This window comes from Elephas maximus, chromosome 7, assembly GCF_024166365.1.
Source record: "Elephas maximus indicus isolate mEleMax1 chromosome 7, mEleMax1 primary haplotype, whole genome shotgun sequence".
In the NCBI taxonomy this organism is placed as follows: Eukaryota; Metazoa; Chordata; class Mammalia; order Proboscidea; family Elephantidae; genus Elephas; species Elephas maximus.
The window spans coordinates 35,451,844-35,472,869 of NC_064825.1; the positions used below are offsets into that span (position 1 = coordinate 35,451,844).

At 39.9% G+C, this 21,026-nt stretch overlaps 1 long non-coding RNA gene across 1 annotated transcript in view; it reads right to left on the reverse strand.

Moving 5' to 3' along the window:
* Nucleotides 1-2,288: 2,288 nt before the first annotated feature.
* LOC126078807 (uncharacterized) overlaps nt 2,289-21,026 on the reverse strand; it is an 83,251-nt gene continuing 64,513 nt past the window's right edge. Inside the window, exons 4-5 of the long non-coding RNA XR_007518161.1 lie at nt 20,604-20,707; nt 2,289-4,217 (exon numbers count right to left, since the gene is read on the reverse strand). This is a non-coding gene — a long non-coding RNA (uncharacterized LOC126078807). The remainder of the gene's footprint in view (nt 4,218-20,603; nt 20,708-21,026) is intronic.

Here is a 21,026-nt window from a genome sequence, read left to right on the forward strand (position 1 = left end):
ACCAACAACTACTACCCACCTTTATTGACAGTGCATCTCACATTGTACTGCAATCATGTGTTTACTTGTCTGACATCCCTCTGGACTAGCTTGAGTGGCCAAGGAACATGTCTGTCTTGTACACAGCTCTGTCTCCAGCATATAGCACAGGGCCTGACACTGTGCCTAACTATTTGATAGAAGAATTAATGGAAAAAAAATGAATAGAAGGCACACTGTAAATGTCATAGGATCCACGCAGGTAAGTAATTATCGCAACTTTTATGGAGCTATGCAAGGTGTTTCCTGAGTCTCAGCCCCTATGCTACATGCTTTACATATATTATTTCATTTAATACTCATAGCAATCCTATGATAGGTATTATTATCCCCGTTTAACAGGTAAGAAAACCAAGGTCACACAGGTAGAAAATGGCAGAGCCTAGATTTGACCCCAGGTCTGCCAGACTCCAAAACCTGTGCCATTAGTCATATCACATCTAGTGGCAGATATTCTCAAACAAACCATTAAAGAATTGCAGATTTGAAGGATATTGATGATTAACAAATTGGATTAAAAAAAAAGAAAAGTCTTTAAAACAATTTGATCAATATCTAAAAGCCAGGTACAAATGTCCATGTGTGTTTCCCCATTACATACACCCACACCCACACACACATGGAACTTATTTCTCCAAGAAGGCTTAGCTTAAATCCCACCTCTTCCAGGAAGCCTTCGTTGACTCACTGTGGTGCTTGCCTGCCTTATAGTCCTGTGGCACTTGTGACAGCGCCATTCAGCTGGCACTTAGCCTATGTAGTCTTGATCTGCAGTTTATCCTTTTTAAAACTCAGGTCCTTGGTCTCCTTCTCTGTACAGTGAGAGAGCTGGACTACTTCTCAAAGCCTCTTTCTGGCTTGCACATTGTAGGATGTATTTCTTGACTCCCCATCAGCACAATCACCTCCCTTGCAGGGAGGACCATGTGGTTGCACATGGCAAGTCCTCACTATTAACAGAGCTTTTACCTGGTTGTGTTAGAAGGGTCTGCTTTCTACTGTCTCCTGACTGTGCTGTAAACTCTTGGGGATCTCTTATAGTATCCTAGCACCTAGCACAGCACCTGGAATATAGCAGGCTCTCTATAGATATTTTCCTGGATAAATACATGTGTGAGTGACTCTATGAAGTAGTGGTGATGATTATGACCTTAATGAAGATCTCTAATATTATTAGCATTGTTAAATTAACAGTAGTAATTTCTTTTACTTGTTTGGTGCTTTGGCCTTCCTCAAGCAACAACTCCTTCAGGCCCTTCTCCTCCATCCCAGACCTTTCTACCTAGAGAACGTGGACGAAATATTTGGAATCAGAGTGGGTAGAGCTGTGGACTTTATGGTTTGTTCCAGAATGACTGCTGACCCATCACCCTTCTGTTTGGACTTCTTACCACATTCCCCTCCTTCATTGCAAGATACTTTCATGACATGAGGCAATGCCCCAACCTACAGCTTTATTTGTGCTGGATACATATGTGATCAGCTTGTTCTCAGATGTCGTCCTTCATCTCTGGCAGTGGGGGAGGGGTTATGACTTAATCTCATGAGTAGCATTTCCCCCAGATCCCACTGCCAAATGAAAGATCTCTGGAAAAACTCCCACAGCAGCTGTCTCCAGGCAGGGTGGGAGCCGTTCTACTTTACCTCCATCAGTCCCTGCACTAGCACCTCCACTTGTTTTACCTTTCCTCTATTTTCTGTCTTTCTGTTGGGAAGGAATATAGTGTAGTGCTAAAGAGCATGGGCTTTGCAGTTAGAGCTAGATTTTTACCCTGGCTCTGCCCCTTAATAGCTATGCCTCTTAGGTTAACTTCTTTGAGCTTTAATTTTCTCATTTGTAAAATGGTAATAATATCAACTACATAGGTTGTGGTGAGGACTGAGTGAGTTAATACTTGCAAAGTGTTTAGAGAGATTCTGCAAATAATATACCCACTGCCGTTGAGTCGATTCTGATTCATAACAACCCTATAGGACAGACTAGAACTGCCCCATAGTTTCCAAGGAGCGCCTGGCAGATTTGAGCTGCCGACCTTTTGGTTAGCAGCCGTTGCACTTAGCTACTATGCCACCAGGGTTTCCAGGCAAATAATACACACTCAATAAATGTTAGTTATCATAACTAGCTATTATTTAACATGTCCACTGCTCACATTGAGGATGATGTGGGTAGTGATAAGCTACAGGTGAGTTTTCATCACCATCGTTTTGATGGAAAGAGAAAGAAATTCAGATTTACTGAACACAGAGCTGAGAGCTTTTCTTACCTGATTTCATTCGATGCTTAGGAGGACCCCGATTTATAGGTAAAGCTCAGGAGGTTAATGAGCTTGCTCAGTGTCACACAACCAGGGTGGGGACGAGGTCTTTCTGATTCATGTTTGTCTTAGTCATCTGATGCTGCTAGCTGCTATAACAAATGCCACAAGTGGATGGCTTTAACAAAGAGAAGTTTATTGTCTCACAGTCCAATAGGTTACAAGTCCAAGTTCAGGGTGACAGCTCCAGGCGATGGCTTTCTCTTTCTGTCAGCTCTGGAGGAAGGTCCTTGTCCTCAATCTTTCCCTGGTCAAGGAGCTCCTCAGGCACAGGGACCCCTGGTCCGAAGGACACGCTCTGCTCCTGGTGCTGCTTTCTTGGTGGTGTGAGGTCCCCAACTCTCTGCTTGCTTCCCTGTCCTTTTTATCTCTTGAGAGATAAAAGGTGATGAGGGCCCCACCCCAGGGAAATTCCCTTTACAATGGATCAGGAATATGACCTGGATAAGGGTGTTACAATCCCACCCTAAACCTCTTTAACATAAAATGACAATCACAAAATGGAGGACAACCACCCAATACTGGAAATCATGGCCCAGCCAAATTGATACACACATTTTTGGGGGGCTATAACTCAATCCATGATAACGTTCTTCCTCTTTTTCCCAGTAGAACATACTGGGGCTTATTGGAGACTTGTCTTTCTCAGTGATACAGCCATGCATTCACTTTGATATTTCTATTACAGGCATCCTTTCTCATATGTAGAACTAAAACTGATGTGCATATTTAGTTTTTACCTTTCTCCCACTTCCTTTAGTGGCCCCACAATGGTCTGTGAGTTCTGTTCCAACTTCTCTTTTCTACTCAGCCACCATCAGTCTGGTTTCCTGGCAAATTCCTCTTTCCTGTTTCTCTGGCACTATCATCCTCCTCCTTTCTGTACCCAGCAATTTCACTTCCATGGCCTCAGCTTACTCTGGGATTGTCTGTGCTAGTCTCAGCAGGATTGGTATCAGTGGACCAGGCCTAGGGCTGGCGTAGCTGCATGCTGGGGTTATGGAAGGGGACCAAGTTGTAGGTGAGGAAGGTTAATAGGAAACCAAGGGGGCTGACAGAGAGTAAGGGAAACAGCTATCTTCTCAGGTAAGGGCAGACACTGTGCCTTTTGATGCCACTGAAGCAATCTAGAATTTAGGAATGCTCTGTCAGGGCTCCTAGGAGATCTCACAGGATACAAAGGTTGTGAGGCCTTGGACCTGTGGGAGCCAGGCTAAGGCAGGCCAAATGCTAGGTTTTCAGCTCTTATTGGGTCAGGAGTTCAGTTCCAGCAAGATCAAAAAATGGAGGTGGATTGGGGATTTATGGACAGGCCTAGTTTCAAACAGTCTATTTGTAATAATAAACCATCAGGTTGTCCCAGAAATTCCATTATTCTGGCACCCAGGTTGAATGTCCCAGGCTGCTTCTCCTACTCAGAAGTTGTACCAAAAATCCTTTGGCAGACACTGGGTTCTGATTTTCAGGTTTGAAAATGCAATCACCGGACCTAATTTATATTCCATGACCTAATATTTGGAGACATGGTATATGCTATCGTTGTGCTCTATTTTTCTGACTTCCTGGAGCAATCCTTTTGCCTACCATGTTATTCCTTTTTTTCAAATACAAATATTACAAGTAATTATAATGCATGAATTATAATTCTTGGCAAAATTAAAAAAAAAAGTAGAGAGAGTAAAACATAAAAATCTTATTCACACACTCCACTCAATCCTACTTCTTTCTGTAAATTATCCCGTTCATTAAGCACTTGTAAATAAGTTTATGCTACAAGTTTCTCTGTGTACTTACAAATCTATAGGAGTATGCAGCAGTATACAGGGTTGGGGATAGCGGGTGAGCAGAGAGCTATCCGTCCTGTCAAGGAGAAGTATTTCATCACTGACATTGTTTAGATTCACAGTGCATGGTGGTAATAAAAAGCAAACTGAGTAGGTTTTATTATTGATAAATTATTGTTTAAAATTATTGTTTTAAATTTCCTTAGTTGATGCATCCCCTTATTGTCTACGTCCAGGGCAGTCCCCTCTCACTGCACCTCAGTATGCCACTGGATACATGTATAATACATGCATGTATGTATTTTTAAATGGGGTCATTCTGTACACAGTGTTCTGCAATTCACTTTCTACTGTCTGCACTATACCAATTTAGCAATAGGTCCTTGAGATCTTTCCATGACAGCACATAAAATCAGAAGAGCTCTATCACCCCTTTGTTTACAGTTTCATGGTATTCCGTAGTATGGTTGTATCATTCCCCTCTTAAGAGATACTAGATTTCCAATTTTGTGCCACTCCAAAAGCTGCAGCATTATTTATTTCCAGTGGCACAAAATTGGAAGCAACCTAATATCTACTACCATTACATAAGATCTAATGTCCATATAAATGATACATAATAATACTCATTTACTGGGTGCTAAGTTTGTACTGGGCTTTGTTCTAAGTACTTTGCATGTTACAACTCATTTTATATCTCAAAATAACCCTATGAAATAGGTACTGCTATTATCATTCCTATCTCACCGCTGAGGCAACGAATCTTACCCAATGGGTCATAACTAGTCAATGGCAGAGCTAGGATTTGAGCCACAACACTCTAACTCCAGAGTCTGCACTATTTACCCTGTTGTGCTTTGTGAGCCTCTTTGTGCAAGCTTTTTTATAGGTTAGATACCTGGAAATGGGAAATTTTGATACATACTTCCAAATTGCCCTATAAAAATGGTTGTACCAATTTATGCTTCCACAAATGGAGTATGAGAGTGCCATTTCCCCTGAAACTTTACTAATGCTAAATTTTATCAAGCTTACTCATATTTGACAACCTGAAGTTAAAAATATTCCATTCATATTTTAAGTCACATTTCCCCATGTACCCAGGTTGAGCATTTTTATATGCTTAGGAATCGACTCGATGGCACTGGGTTATTGCAACAATGAGCTCAAGCATAACAACGTTTGTAAGGATTGTAAGGATTGCTCATGACTGGGCAGTGTTTCGTTCTGTCGTGCATAGGGTCGCTCTGAGTTGGAACTGACTCGATGGCACCTAACAACACAAAAACAACCATTGCCCACTTTTATTTCTTCTGTTAATTACCTGTTTAAATTCTTGGTCTCTCTTTTAATAGTTTAGTTTGTTTTTTATATTCGTTTGTAATCACTCTTTATATATTAAGGATGTTAATCCTTTGTTGTATATTGGGCATACAATTTCTCCCTTTCACTCTTTTTTTAACCTTTGTTTATGGTATCTTTATTGTATGAAGTCTTCAATTAAAAAAAATTTAGTCTAACTACATATTTAATTATATGAAAAAGTATTAATATTTTTAAATGTAATAACTATATTTATAAATGAAATGATATGTTGTATGGAATTTGTTTATAAATGATCAAGCGAGGATGGGGGGATAGATGAAACAAGACTGGCTATAACTATGATGACTATCATAGATTGGTGATACATACAGATGGATCCACTGCATTATTCTACTTTTGTAAAAATAAGAAGTTAAAAAAATCTAATCAAATATGTCAATCTTATCTTTTTTGATGCCCTCTGTGTTTTGTGACTTGACCTTTCTAATTCATATATTATAGAAATATTCTTTCATAGTTTTTATTATGATTAATTTTTTTCATTAGCTCCTTAATCAAGCTGAAAGTTATCTTGTGTATGGTCTGAGGCAGAAATCTAATTTTTGTTTTCCAAATGGAAAGTTAATAGTGCGGCATGATTTATGGGATAATCCATTATTTCCCCCAATCTCAAATGATGCCTTTATAACAAATTTCCGTGTATGTTTCTGGACTCTAGAATCAGTTCTACAGAGCCTGCTCTATTAGTGCATTGCTTTCATTACCATCTGTCTCTTCTGGATGAGCTTAAGAGGCAGTTTACCAAGTTTCATTAAAAATATTTCTGGGATTTTTATTGAGGTTTTATTAGGTTCATAGATCAATTTGAGGAGAACTGACATCTTTATAATATTGAATCTTCCATCCAGAAACATGGCACATCTCTCCAGTTATTTCTTTGTTCTTCACTAAAATCATAAAGGACTGGCGTATTTCTTGCTGGGGTTAGTATAAGTATTTTATAGATCTTGTTGCTTTTATGAATTGAAATTTTTCCACAGTATTCTTCTCAAACACTTCCTGTGTTCTATTCATTTGGGATTTAATTCTAGATTATAGTTTTTTTTTTTTTAAGTAGTACTAGGCATAAAAAAACTATTTAACTGTAAGTTCACTAGTTTCTCTTCTCATCACTATGCCTGTATACATCTTCCCTTCTTAAATTTAATATTTTTTCTTATGGCAGTACACTTTTACGAAATTCTTCAGAGAGGGTGCGTAGGAGGTAAATGTTCTGAATCCTTACAGGTTGGGAAGTGTCTTTATTTTGCTCTCTTATTTGAATATCAGTTTGGCTCTCATGGTACATAATTCTAGGTTCAAAATTATTCTCTTTAAAATTTTGACGTCATTGTTTTATTGCTACCTAGCATCCAGAGTTACCTTTCAGAAGTCTGATGCCAATCTCATTTTTGTTTCTTTAAAAAAAAAAAACCCTGTGCTGTCCAGTCGATTCTGACTCATAGCAACCCTATAGGACAGGGTAGAACTGCCCCATAGGGTTTCCAAGGAGCCGCTGGTGGATTTGAACTACCGACCTCCTGGTTAGCTGTTATAACTCTCAACCACTGCGCCACCTATTTTTCTTCACTGGATACCTTTGGGATTTTTTCTTTTTCCTTTTGGCTCTGAAACATCTCAGGGATCGAAGTACGGATCTTTTAAAATTTATCTTAGTCGTTGATACTTGGCATGTCCTCTGACATCTCGAGCCTTTCTTCCGATTGGAGAAATTTTCTTCTATTATTTTTTTGCGGATCTTCTCTCCACCAATTCTCAGTTCTCTTCTGGCACTTCCTTTACACAAATGGAGCCACTTCTGAATCAGTTCTTTGTGTCTCTTAAATTTTCCATTCTTGATCTTTTCTGTATATTCAAAGAAATTGCCTCAGATTATTTAGCTTCCAGATTATTTCCCCCATCTTTGCCATATCGGTTCTATTTTTCATTCCTTCTACTGATTTTCTAGATTTCCTATCATATTTTAAAATTTCATTTTACTTGTTTCTCTTTTACCATAGCAGCCATTTTTTTTTATTGTTGTAAAAATGTCATTCATTTTTTTTTTCAGAGCAGCCTGCTATAATGTCATGCATCTTTTAAAGATTTTTTAAAAATGTTTTATTCCCTTAATTATCTGTCTTTCCTCTAAGATCAATTTCCAGTTTGTTCGGGTTAGTCTTTTTTTTTTTTTTTTTTTTTTAGAGCTGTTGAATTTTCTCAAGCATCTGGTGACTCTTGGTTTTCCATTCATATCTATGTTTGAAAAAAAAATTTTTTTTTTTTTTACGGGTTAATTAGTAGGTATCTTGGGTAAGTTTTTACTTCAGTTTTGAGGGGTCTGTTTCCCCTATAGGCTTCTCTGATGAATGGGAGGATCAGTCTGTAAGTAGAACATTTTGACTGGCAGACTTCCCTGAAAGGTGCACAGAGCAGGCAGAGAGGCAGGCTTGGGGATCATCTCTCTCCTCCTTTTGCCCATCCCCAAGGCCAAGATAAGAAAGGCCTTACTTTGATGATGCCAAATTTGACAGCCTGGGCTGTGGAACATTGCTGAGGTTACTACTAGTCCTGCTTTCCTTTTCTCTGGAGCCCTTACACCCTTGCATGTACCCTCCAAGTCAGGTGAGGGAGGAAAAGGACCTGCTGTTTACAGGGCAATTTAAAGATTAATTACCATGATGATTGCTCCACAACCCCCACCTATTCAATTTCCTCTGAGCTTGGAGATTCTCTGTTCCTACCTTCAAAGTAATTTTCTCTGGAGAGTGTTTGGAGTATGTTAATACTTCTGCTCTTGATTATCTATCAGTCCAATTTAAACTGTTTTCTATCATAATTTCTGCCTCCTTTTTTTGTTTTCTGGTGCTGGTAGGGAAACCCTGGCTGCGTAGTGGTTAAGTGCTATGGCTGTTAACTAAGAGGTCGGCAGTTCGAATCTGCCAGGTGCTCCTTGGAAATTCTATGGGGCAATTCTGCTCTGTCCTATAGGGTCACTATGAGTTGGAATCGACTTGAGGGCACTGGGTTTGGTTTGTGGCTTTTTGGTGTTGGTAGGGATTTACTGATTTTCAAAACTTTTTTTTTTTCTGTCTTTTAAGAGATTTCTGGTACGAGGGCAGGTATATGTTTATGCTTAGTTCTCTATCTTGATTTGCTTTGCCCTTCTTCCATGGTATCTCTCTCTTTGGTAATGAAGGTTTTGACAATAAAGTGAGCTGTTGAGATATAGCTTCTTTGTTAATTAAAATAATTTCATTTAATAAAATGTGCCAGACACTTACCTACATTGTCGCTCTGAATCATCACAACAGTCCTATGATGTAGGCATCAAAATCCACATTTGGTTGATGGGGAAGCTGAAGCTCAGGAAAGTGAATTAACTGAGGTCACATAGCTAATAAGAAAAAAATAAGAAGTGGACCCAAAATCTGACTCCAAAGCCCACTTTATACTGCTCTACACCACTTAAATGTTGTCTGTAGTTTTCAGGCTGTTTATCTTTTCTTCTCAATTAATATATAAGTTCTTTGAGAGTAGGAGTCCTGGCTATAGTTTTTTGTTTCTGTTATGAGACACCTGATGTATTATGGACATAATTATACATTAAAGTTGTGCAAGTACTTTATTTCCCAAGGTCTTTAAATTTTTTATTACAGGAACCATCCCAGAAGACAACTCATCAGACATGAAAGGGACTGGACAGTGGGTAGGTGAGAGATGCTGATGAAGAGTAAGCTAATTATATCAAGTGGTCACTTGAGGCTGTGTTGGCATCTCCTGTCTGGAGGGGGGATGGGAGGATAGAGAGAGTTGGAAGCTGGCAAAATTGTCACAAAAGGAGAGACTGGAAGGGCTGATTCATTAGGGGGAGAGCAAGTGGGAGTACGGAGTAAGGTGTATATAAACTTATATGTGACAGTCTGACTTGATTTGTAAACGTTCACTTGAAGCTCAATAAAAGTTAATAATAATAATAAAAAAAGACAAACAACCCAATCAAGAAGTGGGCAAAGGATATGAACACGCACTTCACTAAAGAAGATATTCAGGCAGCTAACAGACACATGAGAAAATGCTCTCGATCATTAGCCATTAGAGAAATGCAAATTAAAACTACGATGAGATTCCATCTCACTCCAACAAGGCTGGCATTAATCCAAAAAACACAAAATAATAAATGTTGGAGAGGCTGCAGAGAGATTGGAACTCTTATACACTGCTGGTGGGAATGTAAAATGGTACAACCACTTTGGAAATCTATCTGGCGTTATCTTAAACAGTTAGAAATAGAACTACCATACAACCCAGAAATCCCACTCCTCGGAATATACCCTAGAGAAATATGTCCACTAAATTCAAGATTGGGTTGCAATTCAAAATTAAAAGTGGAGGAAGGGTCAAAGTTCAGCTTCTGGCTGAGTTGTTATGGCAACTCTCTGAGCAATGAGTCTGCATAACAGACAGAAGAACAAGAGGAAGTACCTATTGCAAGTGGCCATCTAAGATGCATCAATTGGTCTCAACCCACCTGGAGCAAAGGAGAATGAAAAACAAAGATAAACAGTAAGGATGAGCCCAAGAGACAGAAAGGGCCACATAAACCAGAGACTACATCAGCCTGAGACCCAAAGAACTAGATGGTGCCTGGCTACAACTGATGACTGCCCTGACACGGAACACAACAGAGAATCCCTGATGCAGCAGGAAAACAGTGGGATGCAGACGTCCAATTCTTGTAAAATGGCCAGATTTAACAGTCTGACTGAGACTAGAGAGGCCCTGGAGGTCATGGTCCCGGACCCTTTGTTAGCCCAGGACTGGAACCATTCCTGAAGCCAACTCATCAGACAGAGATTGGACTGGACGATAAGACAGAAGATGATACTGGTGAGGAGTGAACTTCTTGGCTTTAGTAGACACACGAGACTATGTGGGCAACTCCTGTCTGGAGATGAGATGAGAAGGCAGAGGGACATAGGAGCTGGTTGAATGGACACGGGGAATACAGAGTGGAGAGGGAGAAGTGTGCTGTCTCATTAGGAGGAGAGCAGCTAGGAGCAGGGTGTGTACAAGTTTTTGTGTGAGAAACTGACTTGATTTGTAAACTTTCACTTAAAGCACAATAAATTAAAAAAAGAAAAAGAGGAAGTACCTATTGATCTCCAATATGAGTTCTAACTAATCATTTTTCTATTTCTTTAATACTGCAGTATGTTGAGATGGCTGGAATTGTGCTTCTTTTTCTTATAGTTCATTATATTCACCATCATGTTATTCTCTTGAAGCCTGCCCCAAGAAGAACCAGATTTCTGAAGGACACGGCATCATGCCTTGACAATCCTAAAGATGGGCAACCTGGGTTTGTTCTTCCTGACCCCATTTGGTCCGTCCCTTCATTCATTCAACAAACATTCATTGACCATCCCAGGAAACTTTTCTAAAATAACATGATCAGGTCCCGTCCTTATACCACTGAAGCCTAGGCCCATATAAGTTTTTAAGTTCTTCAAGAATGATGCATATAAGGGTTGAAAACCACTTATTCATGCTATACTAGAAACTGTGCTAAGCACAAAGGAGACAAATAAAAATAATTGCTAACATTTATTGAGCACATACTATATGTCAGGCATTGTTATAGTCCCTTATATATTTACCATATTTAATCCTCTCAATATCCCTAAATGGTAGGTATTACTCTCAATTTATAGAAACTGAGCCACAGAGGGAATAAGTAACTTGCCCACAGTTACACATCTAGGAACTGGCAGAGTCTGGTCCTGGAGTCCATGCTCAGTGCTTTGTAGTCTGTCAATAGCTCACTGTCTAGTAAATAAAGACAGGAGATATATATCAAGAGGAACACTTAACTGTGTGGCTGTGGCTCCAGGGCTCGAGGAAAGGAGGTAGTACCTCAATTAAACAGAGGGAGAGTGGGAACTAGCAAGGTAAATAGACAACCTGCTGTTCCAACACTGGGAGTTCCTTCCCTCTTCCCAACACTAAAAACACTGGGTCCACATTCAATCCGTCCTTAATAGGCTCAACATTTCTACTGGGAGGACTGAAGTCATGCACAATTACTCATGCAATTCTTCCTCCTGACAATAGGTCCTTTTCTGTGTTTCTCATTCAAATAAAAAATGCTCCACTCTGTTGTTTAAAAAATGTCTTTGTTGTAGGAACAATTCACAAACGTGTCAAACACACATTGGTTCCTCACTTGCTTCTCCTCATCTCCTTGCCTGCTTTGGATACTAGAAAAATTCTGTGGCTTACCAGGGTCCTGTGTCCACTTGCCGACTATGCCCCAAATGGAAGCTAACCCTGTACTCCGCATTGCTTTTAACCAAGTATGGTTCTAAGTTTAAGTTTGAGGTTAACCTCAGGGAGCATTTAGCCACACCTGCCACCCACTCTGCCTAGCCTCAGGGCAGGAACAGACTTTTTGTTGAGGAAAGGGAAATACTCTGATGCTGCTAATTAACTGTGGGAGGAAAGAAAGCCCTCTCCAGACACCAAAAATACCAAGGAAGAACATTATAAAAAGCAGCCTTTGTACCAGTCAGATGCATCATTCAGCTCAGTCTAGGCTGCGGCTGGAGGAAAAATAACTTCTCCCACTTCAGGTCAAACCACTGTATCCCAAGTGGGCACCTCAGGAGGTCATGCCCTGAGGGAGTATCTGCTGGGGGAAGGAGGTCTCACCAAAGTGGATGGGATCCGGTTGCCTTCCCAGCTGGCTTTAGGCAAACCACAGGAAGCTGCCTGAAGCTGGCATGTTTATAGGTGACTTGTCTTTGTTAGAAGAGCAGCAGGCCTGTTTAGTAATTTGAAAAGCAAGGAGTGTAGCTTCTGTGGAGGAGTGACGTGGAGCTGCAGGAGACTGCCTTAAAGTCTGGGTAATCTCATTCCTGCAGGTCCCCTTCCCACCCTGTGCTTATCAAATTAGGCGCTGATCCCCACTCTGAGGATGGCAGTATCACATATACAGAGCAAGGAGTGTCTCCTCCTGGCCTGCCCAATTCACTTAGGTTTGGCTGCTGTAGGACTGAATGGAAGATGTGGGAGACTCAGGGTCTGGCTGGGTGCTGTTGGGGAGGATTTGAGGTGCTGCAAGAATTGGATTTGGTCACAGTCAATCAAAAGGTGGCTTTCACAAGCAGAAGGGCAGTAGGGCCATTTGGCTGGGACCTCAAGCTCAAGAGGCCTCAGATTTTGGCTGCTGATCAGTGTAGAGGAATGAGGTGAAATTTGAGGGTGGCCTCAAAGATTGAGGATCTTAGGATCTGAAAGCTGCCAGAGCTACATCGAGGCTTTTGGAGAGACTGTTTATATGGTCTGCCTTATTTTATAGGGGCTGGGACAGATTCCCAAGACTCTAAATTGCTAAAACCAGGAAGTGGAGGTACTAGGATTTCATACCAGGCAAATGTCCCAGTTTCTCACTCCAACAACATTTTTTGCATCTGGGCAGACAAGGGGAAAATTCCTATTATGATATCACATGTGCAGGATTCTTGGCAGCTGTGTATGTGGTGGCATGTCTTTCTTCTCCCCTCTTCCTGTTGATATAGACCCATCAAGTGTCGGAGCTGAAAAGAAGACCTGAGAACTCATGAAGACCAGTTCTTTCATCTGACAGAAAAGGAAGCTGTGGACCAGAGAGCAATGACTGGCACAAAGAGACACAGCCAGTTAATGAACACTAGGATTGAAACCAAGTCTTCTGACAAATAGTCCAGCACTTTTTCCATAATACTATATCCCCTTATATCAAATTTCATTCTGCCCATCTTATATTCTGTTTCTCATTTTGCTCACTTCTATGCACAGTATCTTGAACTCTACCTTGTATGAAGTAAAATGATTTTCTGAGAAGCTTCCACTATTTGTTATTTTGATGAAAAGCCATTATGTGAGAAAGAAAAAGGTTATCACAGTCACAGGCTGCCTATGTGATATATGACCTGACCAGAGTAGAAGAGCAAATTTCCAGACTCTAAGGCCTCGCTAAGGAGCCCTGGTGGTGCAATAGTTAAGCGCTTGGCTGCTAACCCAAAAGGTCAGTGGTTTGAACCCACCCAGAGGCCCTCTGGGAGAAAAAAACCTTGTGATCTCCTTCTGTAAAGATTCCAAAACCAAAACCAAACTCACTGCCGTGGAGTCAATTCTGACTCACAGCAACCCTATAGCGGCCCTACAGGGACACAGTAGAACTACTCCATAGGGTTTTTAAGGCTGTAAATCTTCACAGAAGCAGACTGCCACATCTTTCTCCCAAGGAGTGGAGGGTGACTGGTAGGTGTGAACCACTGACCTTTTGTTAGCAGCCGAACGCCTTAACCACTGTGTCACCAAGGCTCTTTCCATAAAGATTACACCCTTAGAAACCCTATGGGGCAGCTCTACTCTGTCCTATAGGGTTGCTCTGAGTTGGAATTGACTTGACAGCACACAACAGCAAGAAGGCCTTGCAACTCAAGCTGTCCATGGACTGGTAGCACGGGCATCACCTTTGAATCCACCCCAAGACCTACTGAATCAAAATCTGCATTTTAACAAGATCTCCAAATGATCTGAATGCATACTAAAGTTTGAGGAGTACTATTTTAAGGTGTGGTAGTTCTGCAAAAGTCCTCCTCCTCCCTGCCCCACTGAAAGCTTAGCCTTGTACCACCTCCCTCTTGCTCTTTCCTTCCACATTCTCACGCTCAAGTGTTGCTATGTTAATATTGTTCTATCATTGCATATCATTTTCCTTGAAATTATAAAGCTATTGTGTGTGTGGGGGGGTTATATTCTAAAAGGAGGTTCAAAGTAAAAATTGTGGGAAAAATAAAATACAGCAAATTTGAGAGATCTTTTGCAGCTCTAATGTCATGTTGTTAATGTAGAAATATAAACATCTACTATGTTTATATTGGCTTGCTTGTAAAATCATCATCTTTGGTTATTTTTAGGAATTTGAAGACTTGGAAAGTACACTGAAAAACTCTAGAACAAAAACATTTTTCCCCTTTTTGGAAAATAAGTAACGCTCTTTAAAAAACAACCCCAACATGTTTTCCCCACCTTCTTTATTGTCCCCATCCACCATCACACATTTCTTCCTCTTCCTTTACTCCAAATTCAGTTTTCTTCATTTCATTTAAACCTTTAATAATAGGTTTTTTCTAATTACTTATTTCTTGTATAAAAACTATAAAATAGAGAAGCAAAAGAAAATAAAACACAGCCAAAATCCCACCCATCTAGAAATAACTGTAAACCTCTTACGTAAAATTACCTCAAAACGTTTTGTGCATATATTTGTTAACAAAAATGTGATAACTGAGTACATACTAACTACTATGTACTTCCTTTTAAGTGTAACAATATTAGCCTCTTTTCATCTGTAAGCAAACTTCACAATATCATTTTCATTAAATTCTATCAAATAAATTGTATCATGACTGATTTAATATTTCTGTGGGTTTTGGCTATTGCTGGATATTTAGGTAGTTCAGACTATTCACTATTAAAAATAGTACTGTAATCCTTAATGATTTCCTTACCTTAAAAATATTATTTTAAATAATTAAATCATGAACATGTATACATTATACTTGTAAAAAATTTTAAACATAGATAACACTAAAAGCCCTTGACCATCATTCCAAGCCTGGTTCTCTTCCTACCTTCCCAGGAGTATTCACTGTCATCAGCTTTGTGTGCATTCTCCCAGATCATTTGTCTATGCATTTACATGCATATATATGTAGCTATAGGAAACAAATTACTGTTTTTTTTTTAATGCCAATTATTATAAAATATCCGTCACTCTTCAAATTGCCTTCTCCATTCAATAATGTGTCTTGGACTGTTTTCTGTGTTAATGCCTATAGGTCTACCTTGTGACATAGTATTCCGTGCTATAATTATAAAATAATAATAATAATAATTATACCATGTTTTATTTAGCCTGTCTTGTATTGTCTTTTAGGTTGTTTCCACTTTTTCTCCCTACAAAGAACACACTTACTCGTGATTTTTTTTGTGTGTATGTGTTAGTGTTCCTCTAGAACAGATTCAGAGAAGTGGCATTGCTGAATCTTAGGGTCACCCAATTCTTTCTAGTGTGAATGAGAAGAAAACCTCTTTCAAAGATCCTGAGGAAAAAGTTTGCTCCTTAAAAGCCTGAAAAATGCCCTCCACCCCAGGTTTGTCCTTGGCTTCCAGTGTGATCCTGAAGTTTCCAGCTAGGGTGCATTGGGTGCAACTGAACCATAAAAGGGACACACTGAGCTTGAGGGAAAAGATAACAAGTAGGTTTGATTGATTTTAAGATGCTGCCTTGTCTCCCATGGGAGGGAAGAATGCCTATGGGACAAGGTGGAAGGAGAGTCAGCTTCCTCTCTCCTCCTCCTCTCCTTTCTGCTCCCTACTGCACCCTCCACCTCAGCTCAAAGAATCTCATTGTCAACACAATTTTTGATGGGTGCTCATGGGATACAGAGCACAGTATTAAGTGCTACAAGGATTTCATTAGATAACATGGCCTCTGTCGTAGTGAGAGAGAATAGATACTCATTCATCCAAAGAAGAAATAACACAAGGCATACACTGTACAACCAAGTGCAACTTAGTGTTAGGCAAACTGAGCACAGTCCCCATCACTGCTGAGTGAACATAAAGCCCTTTTCACCTGGTTTACTGCCCCCCAGCCTTTTACTTGGCTTCCACACCTTTAATCTCTCCCTTTCAACCAATTCACAGATCTCTGGGTGGTACAAACATTTTGTGATCATCTTCTAACCTAAAGGTTGGTGGTCTGAACCCACCCAGCAGCACCTCAGAAGAAAGGGCCTGACACCCTGCTTCTGTAAAGATTACAACCAAGAAAACTCTATAGAGCAGTTTTACCCTGTAATACATGGGGTAACCATGAGTGGGAATCGACCCTATGGGAGTAGGTTTGGTTTGGTTTTGGTTTTCAACCCATACAGTTTACTGCTGATAACATAACCTTAAAAAAAAAACAAAAACGCTTTTTTTCTGGTATTGTGATCTTGTTCATTCCCTACTCCTTTTATTCTGTCTGCTAAACTTCCCCTCATCCTTCGAGACTCAGCTCAAATTTTTGTTTATTCAACATATATCTATTGAGCACATACCATGTGCAAATCACAGCCCCTAAAAACTTCCCCTCTGTGAGTTACTTCCTCCTTCCTGCTTCTTCTCTTGTAACGGATCCCACTTTATTGTGGTTACATGTTTATTTTTCTGGCTATCTCAACCCCAAACCACGATTTCCTAAAGTATAGTGCCTTTATCTTATTCATTGTTGTACCCCCAGCACTCAGCTGAGTACATAGTTGATGCTTAATGTTTACTCAACAAAAGAATGGATAAGTGAACTTTCCAGAAATGTCCTATACTGGTTTTCAATGTACTTTTTTAGGGTTTGGAAGTTAATTCTTGCTTTGAGGAAGAAACAACTGCATAAAGTGGCAAGATCAGAGATAGCCTTTGAGATTACTTGTTCTAGATCCTGAAGGTAGCAAAGCGAGGAGCTGGTACTTGCCCCAGTCTAAGTGTTCTGGTTCTACATTTCAAACGAACCAGACTATAGTTCTCTCTGCAATGTAAGGGATGCTATGGCAGTACTTGTTCAAAAAAAATGAAAGGAAGCCTTTTAAAAAGATCCAACTTTCCCTACTTAGGAACTCTGAGTTTTTTAAAGCTCAGATCTAATCATGTTGCTTTCCTGCCTAAAGCCCTCTGATGATTTTTCCATTGCCCTTAGGATAAAGTTCAAAATTCTTAACTTGACCTTCAAGGTCCCACACCTACCCCTCCAGTATCCTTTTACATCATTCTTCCTGGAACTCTTTACATTCCAGCCACACAAGTCATTTCTTTGTTCCTCATGTGCACCAAGCATCTTCATCAATGATTCTCCTTATGCCTTGAACACTGTTTGCTGCAACCCACACCCATGCCCACCTCCGCTTTACCTAACTCCCACTCAATCCTTCAGATCTCAGTTTAGCTGTCACTGCCTCAGGGGGCCTGAGCCACATACCAGGTTAGGTCACCCTATTACATATATGCATCATACTCTGGACTTTTCCTTTATAGCAATTATTATTATCACAATTTTATAGGTGTGTAATTATTGAATGCTTCCCACTCCCCACTTCCTAACTCCAGAGTATAAATTTTATAAGGGCAGGATTTATGATTGTTTTGTTCAATACTATATAGATAGGGCTTTACCTACATTATTTCATTTAGTTTTCACAATCCTGTTAGGTAGACATCCTTACCCTATTTGACAGATGAGAAAACTGAAGCTTATGGAGATGTGTGGTAGAGTCAAGATTTGAGCACAGTTCATCTGCATTGTCTAAGGGTTAAGGTTCATTTATCTGGGATTTGGGTTCTCAGTGTCTAAACTTGTGTCCCAGTTCTACCACTTACCAGATTTATAATTCTGGATGAGTTCCCTCATCTGTATGGATAATATTATTTATCCTACCAACCTAATATTTTTTTATATTTTATTTTTGTTGTTGAGAATATACTCAGCAGAACACACACCAAATCAATAATTTCTACATGTACAATTCAGTAATATTGTTTTGAGGATCAAATAAGATAATATATATGAAGTACCTTGTAGACCATAATGCACTCTATAAGTGAAACAAGTAGCATTTTTTATCAGGCCCATGTCTATAACGGCTGCTGCTTATCTGGTCTGCCCACCCTGGGCATCAGTTTTTTTAATAAAATTGTCAGTTTGTAGCTGCTGAGTCTAGATGTCTCTATACTTTATCTAGAGGAGGTTGTTAGCTCAGTATTTACACTGACCAAAAAAAAAAAAAAAAAGGTTAATTTAGAATGATAGCATCCATTCTACAGAATGAAAACTATACATTTAGCTTTTACGTAATTACAAAGACAATAAATAATATGCAGTGGGGTGCTAGTATTTAACCTTCAGTCCTTGTTCACAAAGGAACAGATGAAATGGTTAGTTAAGTGTAGTTAATGATTAACGTTAATGGTTACGAGCTTAAGCTTTGGAGTCAGATCAGACGGATTGGGCTCAATTCTCTCAGCTCTATATTAACCAACAAGGCGGCCTTGGCCAAGTTACTTAACTTCTCCAAGCTTCATTTCTACATCTGTAAAATTTATCTACCACTCAGACTGTTGTAAGGATAAAAACAAAGAATGTAACTAAGTGCCTGGCACATAGAAAAGTTTATAGTCTGCTTTCTTCTCCTGGCTTGCTTGTCCCTACATACCCATTTGTTCCATGTTTGTTTCATTCTCATTGGAATCATGGCTTTAAGGTGTCAGGGTTTTAAAATACTAATGGCAGGGAATTTTTTCTCTCAATCTACAACTGCTCCAAGTGAAGCCAATTTTGTATAAAGGGAGAGCATTCTTCCTATGCTCTCTGATTCCCAGGAATTTCTTCTAATTCTCGGAAAGCTTTTTTATTTCTGCAGAGCAGTAAGTTTTTCTATCCATATTTGAGCAACTGCATGTCTGCTTAACTACTTTTGAGTGGTACACTGATTGGAATATCTAATTCTGTCTGGCTTTGGACAGCAAAATAAAAACTCACTGCTGCTGAGTCGATTCCAGCCTATGGCAACTTCATGTGCTACAGAGTATAACTGCTCCGTAAGGTTTTCTTGGCTGTGATCTTTACAGAAGCAGATCACCAAGCCTTTCTTCCACAATGCTGCTGGGTGGGTTCGAATCGTCAACCTTTAGGTTGATAATGAAGTGCAAACCATTTACTCGAAGATGCATAAATTGGAGCCAAAGTAAAAAAAAGGTCTTACTGTTTATTCTTTCCAAGGCTACCATCTTAAGGTGATTTGATTCCTTATTAATCTTAAATAGGGGTCTTTCTGTAATTTTTAACTAAGAGCCAGAAATTGCAGCTATAGAATTGTACTCTGGTGTGTGTGAATGTTTTCACTTACAAAGCATTTACTTAAACCCTACTATATTCTAGTCTAAAAGGATCCTGGTGGTGCAGTGGTTAAGTGTCAACTGCTAGCTGAAAGGTCCACTATTTGAACCCACTAGCTGTTCCACGGGAGAAAGATGTGACAGTCTGCTTCCATAAAGATTATAACCTTGGGAAGCCTATGGGGGCAGTTCTACTCTGTCCCATAGGGTCACTATGAATTGGGATTGACTCAATGGCAGTAGGTTTATGTTCTAGTCTAGAAGCCCTGGTGGCGCAATGGTTAAGCACTTGGCTGCTATCTGAAAGGTTGGCAGTTGGAACCTACCACTCACTCCATGGGAGAAAGATGTGGCAGTCTGCTTCCATAAAGATTTCAGCCTTGGAAACCCTATCGGGCAGTTCTACCCTGTCCTAAAGGGTCACTATGAGTCAGTATTGACAGCAAATTTTTTTTTTTTTTTTAAATGGTCTAGTCTCTGGGGAGGGATACAGACACAAAGATGACTAAGTCATGGTTCTTTCCCTCACAGGAACTTACAATCCTCTGTGAGAGATAAATAAGGACACAAATAATGGAAGGGAGTGAACAAGCAAGGAAGGAATGACTGAATGTGGCCCTCTCTTTTCTGGATTGGATGTGAGTGTACAGGCTGGTGGAGCAGGAAAGTAAAAAGGACCCAGGCTCTGTGCATGATCAGACTGTGTCTGAATCCTGGCATCTGTACGTATTAGCCCAATTGCCACGATCAAGGCACTCACCCTCTCTAAGCCAGCTTTCTCATCTGTATAAAAAGAACAATTGTTACCTCAGAAGATTGTTGTGAGGATTAATTGAGGTAAAATGTATAAAGTGCCAAGCATGACACTAGGCTTATTGTAGATAATAAGTATTAAAAATAATAAGTATTAGCTATTATAAATACCATTATGATTAATATTCCAAGACATAGGACATATTAAAAAAAAACCTTGTTAGCATACAAGGTCAGTGGAGGAGACTTAATGAAAGAGATCTTAACTCTCATCTCAGCAGCACAGTGAGCGTGGAACAACTTTCCAGATATGTAACTCTGCATTACCAGTAAATACGAGTCCTTATTGCTAAATACTTACCACTCTTCTGACAGAGATGGTGACATCCTGTGGTCACTTCCCCGCCTCTAGTCAGCTGTTAGGTGGTAGATTCATGCACACCCCCACCCAAGATGGTGGATTATCTGACGGTAACAGAGAAACAGGAAGAACAGTGGTTTCAACTGAGAGGAGAGACTACGTACTTTGCAGTAAATAACTCCCATTTCTACCAATTCCTTGACCAAATGTTGAGCAAACTGTGATGTAAAATGATAAGGAAGCCAAGACATAGTTTTTAGAAAAGCTGAAAACTCTCTTGATGTTGGAAGAAAATCCTGTCATCCATAGCATGCTGAGTAAGATGATGGCTGAAGACAGCTCCGTGGACAGGTTAATTTCTCTAGCCGACAGCTGGAAGGAGGAAGACAGCCTGGCCCCAAACCTATAACTCATTCCTCAGTG